Source organism: Oncorhynchus clarkii, chromosome 17, assembly GCF_045791955.1.
Source record: "Oncorhynchus clarkii lewisi isolate Uvic-CL-2024 chromosome 17, UVic_Ocla_1.0, whole genome shotgun sequence".
Taxonomy (NCBI): Eukaryota; Metazoa; Chordata; class Actinopteri; order Salmoniformes; family Salmonidae; genus Oncorhynchus; species Oncorhynchus clarkii.
In genome coordinates, this window is record NC_092163.1 from 35679548 (window position 1) to 35692910 (window position 13363).

At 42.7% G+C, this 13363-nt stretch overlaps 1 protein-coding gene across 13 annotated transcripts in view; it reads right to left on the minus strand.

Annotated features, from left to right (window-relative positions):
* Nucleotides 1-13363, minus strand: part of LOC139370745 (tensin-2-like) — a 79848-nt gene that overhangs the window by 44517 nt on the left and 21968 nt on the right. The gene's annotated exons all lie outside the window — the stretch shown is intronic.

Below are 13363 nucleotides of genomic sequence, written 5' to 3' on the forward strand. Positions count from 1 at the left end.
AGTTTTCCTTTCTTTTCTTTTCAATGTAAAACATGTACATTTAAATATTTGTAGGATACATTTTTTTCAGCAGCTTCTGCTAAATTTTGGAACTCTTTCTTACCCTTTTCAGACATGTGGAATGTGCCACCTTGAAAGAGCCTTGGTTAAGGCATGTTTGACCGTAAGGGTACACAAAACCTTCTCTGGAGCCAGTGGACAAGCATTTTACATGTCTGTAAAGGAATGCCGCTTCTGAAGTGGGACTAACATCCATCACTACCATAAACACAACACAGCACATCAATAAGCAACATGTATTGTCATCAGGGAAACAGTACAGAACCTTCTATTCTGTAGCAGAATTATGCTGTCTGAAAGGGTACAGACGCGGGCGGCATTAAAATTGTCTGAAGGTTATCAAATGTCACTATCGACACGTTACTGTAGTGGTGTTCTATGTCTGTAAAGCAGTGGTCACCAACCGGTCGATCGCGATGACTAGAGAGAGATTCAATGAATACAGCAAAGAGCTGCTATGTTATGAGTTAAGGTTTAAGTTATTCGGCACTGTCAACACTTTGTTCAACACTTTTATAAGCCACAAAATGCGAGTTCTCCCTACTTCCACTCACGCCACAACCAGCACTGCGACTGCAATAAATGAGTATAGCAAAGTGTTTTTATAAGCTTTTTTTTTTTTTTATATCGAGAAATATTTAACTTTCTTTGGTCGTAGGAGTAACAACATGAATTGGTGCACGAGGCAGAAATAATGCAAAACGACTTGAGCTTTTAAAAAATCAACCGGAAGACTGCCCCCTTTTTCTCAGAGGAGGGAGAGTGGAGAAACAGTCGGGTGCAGAGCATGTGAGCGGTGTGGTTGGAAATTCCGCTCATGGAGCAGTGAGTCCATTCCTACCGCTCTGCTAAAAACCTTTCTGCGCTCACAGGAAAGAAATATGCCTTCGTTTTATTCATTAAAATCACAATTTAACCAACGCCCATATAAACTCAGCAAAAAAAAAAGAAACGTCCTCTCACTGTCAGCTGCGTTTAGTTTCAGCAAACTTAACATGTGTAAATATTTGTATGAACATAAGATTAAACGACAGACATAAACTGAAAAAGTTCCACAGACATGTGACGAACAGAAATTTAATAATCTGTCCCTGAACAAAGGGGGGGGTCAAAATCAAAAGCTCCCAAGTGGTGCAGTGGTCTAAGGCACTGCATCTCAGCTAGATGCGTCACTACAGACAACCTGATTCGAATCCAGACTGTATCACAACCGGCTGTGATAGGGAGTCCCATAGGGCGGTGCACAATTGGCCCAGTGTCGTCTGAGTTTGGCCGGTGTAGGCCGTCATTGTAAATAAACATTTGTTCTCAACTGACTTGCCTAGTTAAAGGTTAAATAAAAAATAAAAAAATTAAAGTAACAGTCAGTATCTGGTGTGGCCACCAGCTGCATTAAGTACTGCAGTGCATCTCCTCCACATGGACTGCACCAGATTTGCCAGTTCTTGCTGTGAGATGTTACCCCACTCTTCCACCAAGGCACCTGCAAGTTCCCAGACATTTCTGGGGGGAATGTCCCTAGCCCTCACCCTCCGATCCAACAGGTCCCAGACGTGCTCAATGGGATTGAAATCAGTGCTCTTCACTGGCCATGGCAGAACACTGACATTCCTGTCTTACAGGAAATCAGCCACACTGCTCGTTCTGTGCGTGGTGGCATTGTCATGCTGGAGGGTCATATCAGGATGAGCCTGCAGGACGGGTACCAAATGAGGGAGGAGGATGTCATCCCTGTAACACACAGCGATGAGATTGCCTGCAATGACAACAAGCTCAGTCCGATGATGCTGTGACATGATTGTGTCCCACTTGTTGTTGATTCTTCACAAAAAAATACAGTTTTATATCTTTATGTTTGAAGCCTGAAATGTGGCAAAAGGTCGCAAAGTTCAAGGGGGCCGAATACTTTCGCAAGGCACTGTATTAAGGCCTAGGCTTACGTTTTTTAAGTCGTGTTTAAAATTAAATCTGAGTGGTAAATCTCGGGCTTGGATTTTGACTCAAAGTAATCTCGACTCAGAAAAGGTTGGTGAAAAGGGTCTCTCTCTCTCTCTCTCGATCTCGCTCAATAGCTGGACAGGAAATACTGCTGCCGTCATGCTATCACAGATTTCGCCTTCCACATGACAGACCAGTGGGGCATGACGCCAGACTGTCACATACACAGATATATGCACTGCACGGATATACAAACTGCATCATGTCCCAGAGAGGCAGAAATTAATCTTTCTAAACTGCTTTGTAGTCCTACACTGAAATGTGCCGTATACTATACTTCACAACCTGTGATAATACAGAATGTATGTAGTCATCGATGTTCAATGAATGAGGCGCAGTAAGTGAGCAAGTGCGCACTGCACACATGGGAGAGAATTACAGCCCTTATGTCATAATTGATTCTGTTTGGTATTTCACACTTGTTAAGCCTGTTTATGACTAACAATCTATTAACATTTTTCAATTCGATCTGTTTATTGTTACAACTAGAGGGTACACTGCCACACCATCCCTCCTCATCTGAGAAAGGGAGGGAGGGGGGAGTACAGGGGTAGAGTTGGGCCAAAATAAACACCAGATTACGTCTCTCTCCCTAGCTGGCAATTAGACAGGCGTTTACTGAATGCACAAAGGCCTCCTCTTCATTCCTTATACGTATGAACAAATGTGAAGATAGAAAACACAAGCCAATATACATTTACAAAAGCACCAAGCACAAAATGCACACTGTCCCATACAGACACACACACACACATACAATACCAGTACACTGGTATTGTACTGGACTCCCTTTTGCCTCCAGAACAGCCTAAATAACTCTAATCTTAGTTTTAGACACAATGCAGATGACTGGAATGAAAACATGTCAGAGAAAAATGTGAAGAGGGGTGATATGAAACTAAACGGAATCGGAAAGAGAAGACCAGAAACATGAACAGGGAGGGGGGACAGGGAGTGAGGGATGGACAGAGAGATGGAGGGGAAGGTAGAGAGAGAGAGAACGCAATAGAGGATATGGAGATATATATAGAGAGATGTATACAGTGCATTCGAAAGTATTCAGACACCTTGACTTTCCCCCCATTTTGTTACGTTACAGCCTTATTCTAAAATAAATTACATGTATTTTTTCCCTCATCAATCTACACACATTACCTCATAATGACAAAGCGAAAACAGGTTTAGACATCTTTGTATTTAGACCCTTTGCTATGAAACTCGAAATTTGATCATCCTTGAGATGTTTCTACAACTTGGAGTCCACCTGTGGTAAATTCAATTGATTAGACATCATGATTTGGAAAGGCACAAACTTGTCTATATAAGGTCCCACAGTTGACAGTGCACATCAGAGCACTTCAACCCTATACTATAGGGCTGTATCACAGCCTGGCACAGCAACTGCACAGCTTGCAACTGCAGGGCTCTCCAGAGGGTGGTGCGGTCTGCCCAACGCATCACCGGGTGCAAACTACCTACCCTCCAGGACACATACAGCACCGGATGTCACAGGAAGGCCTTCCACCCGGGTAGCAATATATGGCAGCACAATAGAGGCTGCTGCGCTATATACCTAGACTTGGAATCACTGAATAATGGAACACTAGTCACTTTAACAACGTATAAATATTGTTTACATACTGCTTTACTCATCTCATATGTATATACTGTATTCTAATCAACTGTATTTTAGTCAATGCCACTACGACATTGCACAATCTAATATTTATATATTTATTTTAGATGTATTGTTGTTAATTGTTAGATACTAATGCACTATTGGAGCTAGGAACACAAGCATTTTGCTACACCCCAATAACATCTGCTAAATATGTGTTTGTGACCAATAAAATGTGATTTGTCCATAGCGCTCCAAGACAGGATTGTGTCAAGGCACATATCTGGGGAAGGGTACCAAAACATTTCTGCAGCATTGACGGTCCCCAAGAACACAGTGGCCTCCATCATTCTTAACTGGAAGAAGTTTGGAAACACCAAGTATCTTTCTAGAGCTGGCCGCCCGGCCAAACTGAGCAATCGGGGTAGAAGGGCCTTGGTCAGGGAGGTGACCAAGAACCTGATGGTCACTCTGACAGAGCTCCAGAGTTCCTATGTGGAGATGGGAGAACCTTCCAGAAGGACAACCATATCTGCAGCACTCCACCAATTAGGCCTGTATCGTAGAGTGACCAGACAGAAGGCTCTCCTCAGTAAAAGGCACAGGACAGCCCGCTTGGAGTTTGCCAAAACGGCACCTAAAAACTCTCAGACCATAAGAAACATTCTTTGTTCTGATGAAACCAAGATTGAACTGTTTGGCCTGAATGCCAAGTGTCATGTCTGGAGGAAACCTGGCACCATCCCTACAGGGAAGCATGGGTAGCAGCATCATGCTGTGTGGATGTTTTTCAGAGCCAGGGACTGGGAGACTTGTCAGGATCGAGGGAAAGATGAACAGAGCAAAGTACAGAGAGATCCTTGATGAAAACCTGCTCCAGAGTGCTCAGGACCTCAGACCGGGGCGAAGGTTCACCTTCCAACAGGACAACGACCCTAAGCACACAGCCAAGACAACGCAGGAGTGCCTTTGGGACAAGCCTATGAATGTCTGGACTTGATCCCGATCGAACATCTCTGGAGAGACCTGAAAAAAGCTGTGCAGCGTCACTCCACATCCAACCTGTCAGAGGATTTCTTTATTTATTTCATCTTTATTTAACTAGGCAAGTCAGTTAAGAACACATTCTTATTTACAATGACGGCCTACCCCAGCCAAACTCTGACAACGCTGGGCCAATTGTGTGCCCCCCTATGGGACTCCCAATCACGGCCGGATGTGATACAGCCTGGATTCGAACCAAGGACTGTAGTGATGAATCTTGCACTGAGATGCAGTGGCTTAGACTGCTGTGCCACTTGGGAACTTGAGAAGATCTGCAGAGAAGAATGGGAAAAACTCCCCAAATACAGGTGTGCCAAGTGGGTAGTGTCATACCCAAGAAGACTTCGAGGCTGTAATCGCTGCCAAAGGTTCTTCAACAAAGTACTGAGTAAAAGGTCTGAATACTTTTGTAAATGTAATATTTCAGATTTTTCTTTTTAATAACCATTTTTGGCTTTGTCATTATGGGGTATTGTGTGTAGAATGATGAGGGGAAAACATATTTTATCCATTATACACTGCCTTCAGAAAGTATTCTTACTCCTTGACGTTTTCACATTTTGTTGTGCAACAGTCTGAATTCAAAATGGATGATTTTTCTCACCCATCTACACACAATACCCCATAAGGGCAAAGTGAAAACATGTTTTAATGTTTTGCACATTTATTGAAAATTAAATGTATTTACGTAAGTATTCACATTCCTGAGTTAATACTTTGTAGAAGTACCTTTGGTGGCAATTACAGCTGTGAGTCTTTCTGGGTAAGTCTAAGAGCTTTTCACACCCGGGTTGGTTGTCAAATTGGTTGTTGGATCATTGTTAGACAACCACTTTCAGGTCTTGCCATAGACTTTCAAGTAGATTTTAGTCAAACTAACTCGGCCATCAGGTACATTCACTATCTTCTTGGTAAGCAACTCCAAGGTTGATTTGGACTTGTGTTTTAGGTTATTGTCCTGTTGAAAGCTGAATTCATCTCCCAGTGTCTGGTGGAAAGCAGACAACCACGTTTTCCTCTAGGATTTTGCCTGTGCTTAGCTCCATTCTGTTTCTTATTTTTTTTACACTGAAAAACTCCCCAGTCCTTAATAATTACAAGCATACACAAAACTTAAAATACATTTAAAATGTTATTAGTCACATGCTACCGAATAAAACAGGTGTAGACCTTAGTGAAATGCTTACATACAAGCCCTTAACCAACAATGCAGTTAAGAAAAAATACCTAAAAAAAGAAGAAATAAAACAAATACTTAAAGAGCAGCTGTAAAATAAAAATTGTGAAGCTATATACAGGGAGTACCGGTCCAGAGTCAATGTGCAGGGCACTGGTTAGTCGAGGTAACTGAGGTAATATGTACATGTAGGTAGAGTTATTAAAGTGACTTTGCATAGATAATAAACAGAGCATAGCAACAGCGTAAAATACAGGGGGTGGGGCAATGCAAATAGTCTGGGTAGCCATTGGATAAGAAGTTCAGGAGTCTATGGCTTGGGGGTAGAAGCTGTTTAGAACCCTCTTGGACCTAGACTTGGCGCTCAGGTACCGCATGATGTGGACACCTAGGAACTTAAAGCTCTCAACCTGCTCCTCCACAGCCTCGTCGATGAGAATGGGGGCGTGCTCGGTCCTCCTTTTCCTGTAGTCCACAATCTTATCCTTTGTCTTGATCTGACTTCCTCCCTATAGGCTGTCCTGTCATTGTCGGTGATCAGGCCTACCACTGTTGTGTCATCGGCAAACTTAATGACGGTGTTGGAGTCATGCCTGGCCATGTACTCATGAGTGAACAGGGAGTACAGGAGGGGACTGAGCACGCACCCCTGAGGGGCCCCCGTGTTGAGGATCAGCGTGGCGGATGTGTTGTTACCTACCCTTACCACCTGGGGGCTTCCCGTCAGGAATTCCAGCATCCAGTTGCAGAGGGAGGTGTTTAGTCCCAGGGTCCTTAGGTTAGTGATGAGCTTTGAGGGCACTATGGTGTTGAATGCTGAGCTCTAGTCAATGAATGGCATTCTCACATAGGTGTTCCTTTTGTCCAGGTGTGAAAGGACAGTGTGGAGTGCATTAGAGATTGCATCATCTGTGGATCTGTTCGGGTGGTATTGGAGTGGGTCTAGGGTAGTGGTGTTAATGTGAGCCATGACCAGCCTTTCAAAGCACTTCATGGCTACAGATGTGAGTGTGAGTGCTACCTTATTGTTCTTGGGCACAGGGACTATGGTGGTCTGCTTGGAACATGTTGGTGTTACAGACTCGGACAGGTTGAAAATGTGAGTGAAGATACTTGCCAGTTGGTCAGCGCATGCGAGGAGTACATGTCTTGGTAATCTGTCTGGCCCTGAGGCCTTGTTAATTTTGATGTTTAAAGGTCTTACTCGCATCGGCACCGGAGAGCGTGATCACACAATCGTCTGGAACAGCTGATGCTCTCATGCACGCTTCAGTGTTACTTGTCTCGAACCGAGCATAGAAGTAATTTAGCTCGTCTGGTAGGCTTGTGTCACTGGGCAGCTCTCGGCTGTGCTTCCCTTTGTAGTCATATAGTAGTTTGCAAGCCCTGCCACATCCAACAAGCGTCGGAGCCGGTGTAGTACGATTCAATCTTAGTCCAGTATTGACGCTTTGCCTGTTTGATGGTTCGTCGGAGGGCATAGCAGGATTTCATATAAGCTTCTGGGTTAGAGTCCCACTCCTTGAAAGCAGAAGCTCTACCCTTTAGCTCAGTGTGGATGTTGCCTGTAATCCATGGCTTCAGGTTGGGGTTTGTACAGTTGAAGTCAGAAGTTTACATACACTTAGGTTGGAGTCATTAAAACTACTTTTTCAACCACTCCACAAATATCTTGTTAACATACGTTAGTTTTGGAAAGTCGGTTAGGACATCTACAGTGGGCTCCAAAATTACTGGCAATTCTCAAATACTTAAAAAAACAACAATATAATTATAGAGATACATTCAAAATACCAACATGTGAGAAATACTGTACTTTTTTCATGTTTCAATGGATCCCGCCAAAATCATACAATTATTTAATACAAAATACATTTCACCAAAATCAAGTTTCATAATTATAGGCACTCCTCATTTAGTACTTGGTGCCACCACCTCTGGCAAGGATAACAGCATGGTCTTTTCCTGTAATGTTTGACAAGGTTAAGGAACACATTTGGTGGGATTTTGGACCATTCCTCTATGCAGATCCTTTCAAGATCCTTCACATTCTTGGGATTGCGCTTATCAACTGCCCTCTTCAACTCAGCCCACAGGTTTTTGATTGGATTTAGGTCCAGCGACTGAGATGGCCATGGCAGAACATTGATTTTGTTGTCACAGAACCATTTCTGTGTGGATCTTGAGGTATGTTTTTGGTCATTGTCTTGTTGGAAAGTACACATACGGCCAAGTCCCAGCCTTCTGGCAGAGGCAACCAGATTGTCAGCCAAAATTGCCTGGTACTTGGTGGAATTCTTTACGCCATCAATCTTAACCAGTGCCCCTGGACCTCTGGAATTAAATCAACCCCAACACATCACTGACCCACCACCATATTTCACCGTGAGTATGAGGTGCCTGTCCTTGTATGCATCTGTTTCGACGCCAAACATGCCGATGCTGTATCGTTAAATTTTGGTCTCATCTGACCAGAGCACCTTCTTCCAATCATAATTTAAATTACGTTTGGCAAACTCCAAGCGCTTGAGTCTGTGTCTTGGGGTCATTAAGGGCTTTTTTTTGGCAACCCTTCCAAAGAGCCTGTGGTTGTGGAGGTGGCGTCTGATGGTGCTTTTTTAAACCTGGTGACCCTAAGACGCCACCAAGGCCTGGAATTCTTTCACAGTGATTCTTGTGGATTTTGTTGCTTCTCACCATCCTCCTCCCTATCCTGGGGGCAAAATGCATTTGCGTCCTCTACCCATGAGGTTTTCAACTGTTCCATATCTTTTGAATTTATTTATATTTGCCCTGACAGTGTAATCGTTTGTGGATCTTCCTGTAGCCATTACCAGATTTATGAAGGGTTACGACCATCTGTCCCTTCTGAATTGTCAGTTCTTTTCTTTTGTTCATGGTGTTGGATGACAAAGGGATATTGCATTCGTGTTACCCCATTTTTATACCCTAGTGGAAAAGGAAGTGATGTAATGGCTCAATATAGTTTCTTAACACTTAGATAAACTTAAGTGGAATTTAATTCCTGGTTCAAATTTGGTAGATGTTATTTACAATAATATTTAAGGATGCCATTAATTGTGAAACCTTGATATGGAGGACATTGATTTTTAATTAAACATTATTTTGTTGGGTTCCATTTAAACATTAATAAAGTAAGGTATTTTTCACATCTCCATAATTATATTGTTTATATATTTTTAAGTATTGTTTGTGCATTGCCAGTCAGGGGTGCCAGTAATTTTAGAGCCCACTGTACTTTGTGCATGACAGGTAATTTTTCAAACAATTGTTTACAGATGATTTCACTTATATGTCACTATAATCACTATTCCAGTGGGTCAGAATATTACATATGCTAAGTTGACTGTGCCTTTAAACGGATTGGAAAATTCCAGAAAATGTCATGGCTTAAAGAAGCTAATGAAGCTAATCATTTGAGTCAATTGGAGGTGTACCTGTGAATGTATTTCAAGGCCTACCTTCAAACTCAGTGCCTCTTTACTTGACATCATGGGAAAATCAAAAGAAATCAGCCAAGACATCAGAAAAAAAAGTGTAGACCTCCACAAGTCTGGTTCCTCCTTGGGAACAATTTTCAAAACGCCTGAATGTACCATGTTCATCTGTAAAAACAATAGTACTCAAGTATAAACACCATGGGACCACGCAGCCGTCATACCGCTCAGGAAGGAGACTCGTTCTGTCTCCAAGAGATGAATGCACTTTGGTGTGAAAAGTGCAAATCAATCCCAGAACAGCAGCAAAGAACATAGCGAAGATGCTGGAGGAAACAGGTACAAAAATCTATATCCACAGTAAAACGAGTCCTATATCGCCATAACCTGAAAGGCCACTCAGCAAGAAAGAAGCCACTGCTCCAAAACTACCATAATAAAGCCAGACTACGGTTTGCAACTGCACATGAGGACAAAAATCATACTTTTTTGGAGAAATGTCCTCTGGTCTGATGAAACAAAAATATAACTGTTTGGCCATAATAACCATCGTTATGTTTGGAGGAAAAACGGGGAGGCTTGCAAGCCGAAGAATACCATCCCAACCGTGAAGCACGGGGGTGGCAGCATCATGTTGTGGGGGTGCTTTGCTGCAGGAGGGACTGGTGCACTTCAAAATAGATGGCATCATGAGGCAGGGAAATTATGTGGATATATAGAAGCAACATCTTAAGACATCAGTCAGGAAGTTAAAGCTTGGTCACAAATGGGTCTTCCAAATGGACAATGACCCCAAGCATACTTCCAAAGTTGTGGCAAAATGGCTTAAGGACAACAAAGTCAAGGTATTGGAGTGGCCATCACAAAGCCCTGACCTCAATCCCATAGAAAAGTTGTGGGCAGAACTGAAAAAGCGTGTGCGAGCAAGGAGGCTTACAAACCAGACTCCGTTACACCAGTTCTGTCAGGAGGAACGGGCCAAAATTCACCCAACTTATTGTGGGAAGATTGTGGAGGGCTACCCAAAATGTTTGACCCAAGTTAAACAATTTAAAGGCAATGCTACCAAATACTAATTGAGTGTATGTAAACTTCTGACCCACTGGGAATGTGATGAAAGAATTAAAAGCTGAAATAAATAATGTTATCTACTATTATTCTTACATTCTTAAAATGAAGTGGGGAACCTAACTGACCTAAGACAGGGAATTTTTACTAGGATTAAATGTCAGAAATTGTGAAAAACTGAGTTTAAATGTATTAGGCTAAGGTGTATGTAAACCTCCGACTTCAACTGTACATACGGTCACTGTGGGGACGACTTCATCGATGCACTTATTGATGAAGCCAGTGACTGATGTGGTGTACTCCTCAATGTCATCAGAAGAATCCCGGAACATATTGCAGTCTGTGCTAGCAAAACAGTCCTGTAGCTTAGCATCTGCTTCATCTGACCACTTTCTTACTGACCGAGTCACTGGTGCTTCCTGCTTTAGTTTTTGTTTGTGATCATAGTCCGTCTATTTTGTTATCGGTTGATTGTACGTTGGCGAATAGGACTGATGGTAAAAGTAGATTACCCTCCCGGCGACGGATCCTAACAAGGCACCCAGATCTTCGTCCACGATACCTCAGTCTCTTTCTCCTGCGAATTATGGGGATGAGGGCCTTGTCGGGCGTCTGAAGTAAATCCTTCCCATACGACTAGTTGAAGAAAAATTATTCCTCCAGTATGGGGTGAGTAATCTCTGTCCTAATATCTAGAAGCTCTTTTCGGTCATAAGACTTGGTGGTAGTAACATTATGTACAAAATAACGCAAAGAAAAATACACAATAGGTTATGGGATCATAAAACGGCAGCCAGAGAGAGAGGACTGTGCCTGATTGTTTACTGCTGGGCTGAGGGAGCCGCTGCATCTCTTTCGAACACCATCATTAGACCCTAACAGCCCTAGCCACAGACCTTCACCCACTCCACTTCTCCAGGATGAAAAGAGAGAAACAGAGATGAACGGAAGATGAGAGCGATAGAGAGAGGTCGGGAAAGTGAGAAAGTCAAAGACGAGAGGAAAAAAAAGGGAAGAGAGGGTGTGTGGGGAAGAGGGTGTGTCGAACAGGATATAAGAGAGAAATGAAACAATATGAGATAAATGGAAATGTAATATAAAACGAGAGATTAAAAAACATATTTCATCATTTACATTTCTATGTGTTCTACTGAGAGACATTAACTAACCATGCGCCAAGATGCCATTATAAAAGTGATGGTAGAGATTAGGGGTGTGAACGTTAAAATATATTTTAAAAAATGAGAATCTTAACAATTAAGTAAAAATTAGAATCCCCCACAAAATTTCAATCACAGTGCAGTTATCACAAAACATATGTTCGGTGTTCTTTGAGGTAGACTCAAAGATACAGTACGAAGTAGATGGAGAAAGTAAACAGCATAGTGGGTAAATTTCCACAACAACTAAGAGTGATGAAGCGCCAGGCCCTGGTGCCCTGGCTACCACGCTGTGAACAGCGTGAAGCAAACCCGTGCACATGTGTGTGTAACTGTATGAGAGCAAAGTGTTGCTCACTCATCTCAATATCCTAGCCTATAGAGCCCCACAGTTGAGGTGTCATCATTTCAATCACCCACGTGGGTATATGCTCCTAAAAACCAATGAGGAGATGGGAGAGGCAGGACTTACAGCGTGTCGAGCGTCACAAATAGAACCAAGTTCTATTTTAGTGCCTGGCTACGCAGACTCTCGTTGACGTGCGCGAGCAGTGTGGGTGCAATGATTGAATAACATGCATGTGTACATTTCTTTTCCAACGCGAGCAGTGTGGTCCGTATGTAAGGCTGTAACGTGAAAAAGTGAAGGGGTCTGAATACTTTCCGAATGCACTGTAAGACCGCTGACATTTTCAGGATAATGCCATGTTGCTCGAATTGACACCAAGCTTCAAACTAACTAGATGTAGGGGATGGCTAATTGCTACTGCCTTCCTGAGCTCTAGAGGAACTGTTACCCCCAGATCCAGATGCCTTGGCTGTCAGGGAGGAATTTCCACTGTCACATTTGAGTGACCCTTTTTTTTTTGTAAATGGACTATTGGGTTTTTCATAATGGTCATTGGCTGTGACTTTATGTGGTGCTTTTTTTGGATCAGGTCTCTCAGTAGCAGGAGGGTGAAGGGCAAAATCAAGAAAGTGGTTGGGAATTCAGTGGGAGAAAACTAGTGCCTTGCGAAAGTATTCGGCCCCCTTGAACTTTGCGACCTTTTGCCACATTTCAGGCTTCAAACATAAAGATATAAAACTGTCTTTTTTTGTGAAGAATCAACAACAAGTGGGACACAATCATGAAGTGGAACGACATTTATTGGATATTTCAAACTTTTTTAACAAATCAAAAACTGAAAAATTGGGCGTGCAAAATTATTCAGCCCCTTTACTTTCAGTGCAGCAAACTCTCTCCAGAAGTTCAGTGAGGATCTCTGAATGATCCAATGTTGACCTAAATGACTAATGATGATAAATACAATCCACCTGTGTGTAATCAAGTCTCCGTATAAATGCACCTGCACTGTGATAGTCTCAGAGGTCCGTTAAAAGCGCAGAGAGCATCATGAAGAACAAGGAACACACCAGGCAGGTCCGAGATACTGTTGTGAAGAAGTTTAAAGCCGGATTTGGATACAAAAAGATTTCCCAAGCTTTAAACATCCCAAGGAGCACTGTGCAAGCGATAATATTGAAATGGAAGGAGTATCAGACCACTGCAAATCTACCAAGACCTGGCCGTCCCTCTAAACTTTCAGCTCATACAAGGAGAAGACTGATCAGAGATGCAGCCAAGAGGCCCATGATCACTCTGGATGAACTGCAGAGATCTACAGCTGAGGTGGGAGACTCTGTCCATAGGACAACAATCAGTCGTATATTGCACAAATCTGGCCTTTATGGAAGAGTGGCAAGAAGAAAGCCATTTCTTAAAGATATCCATAAAAAG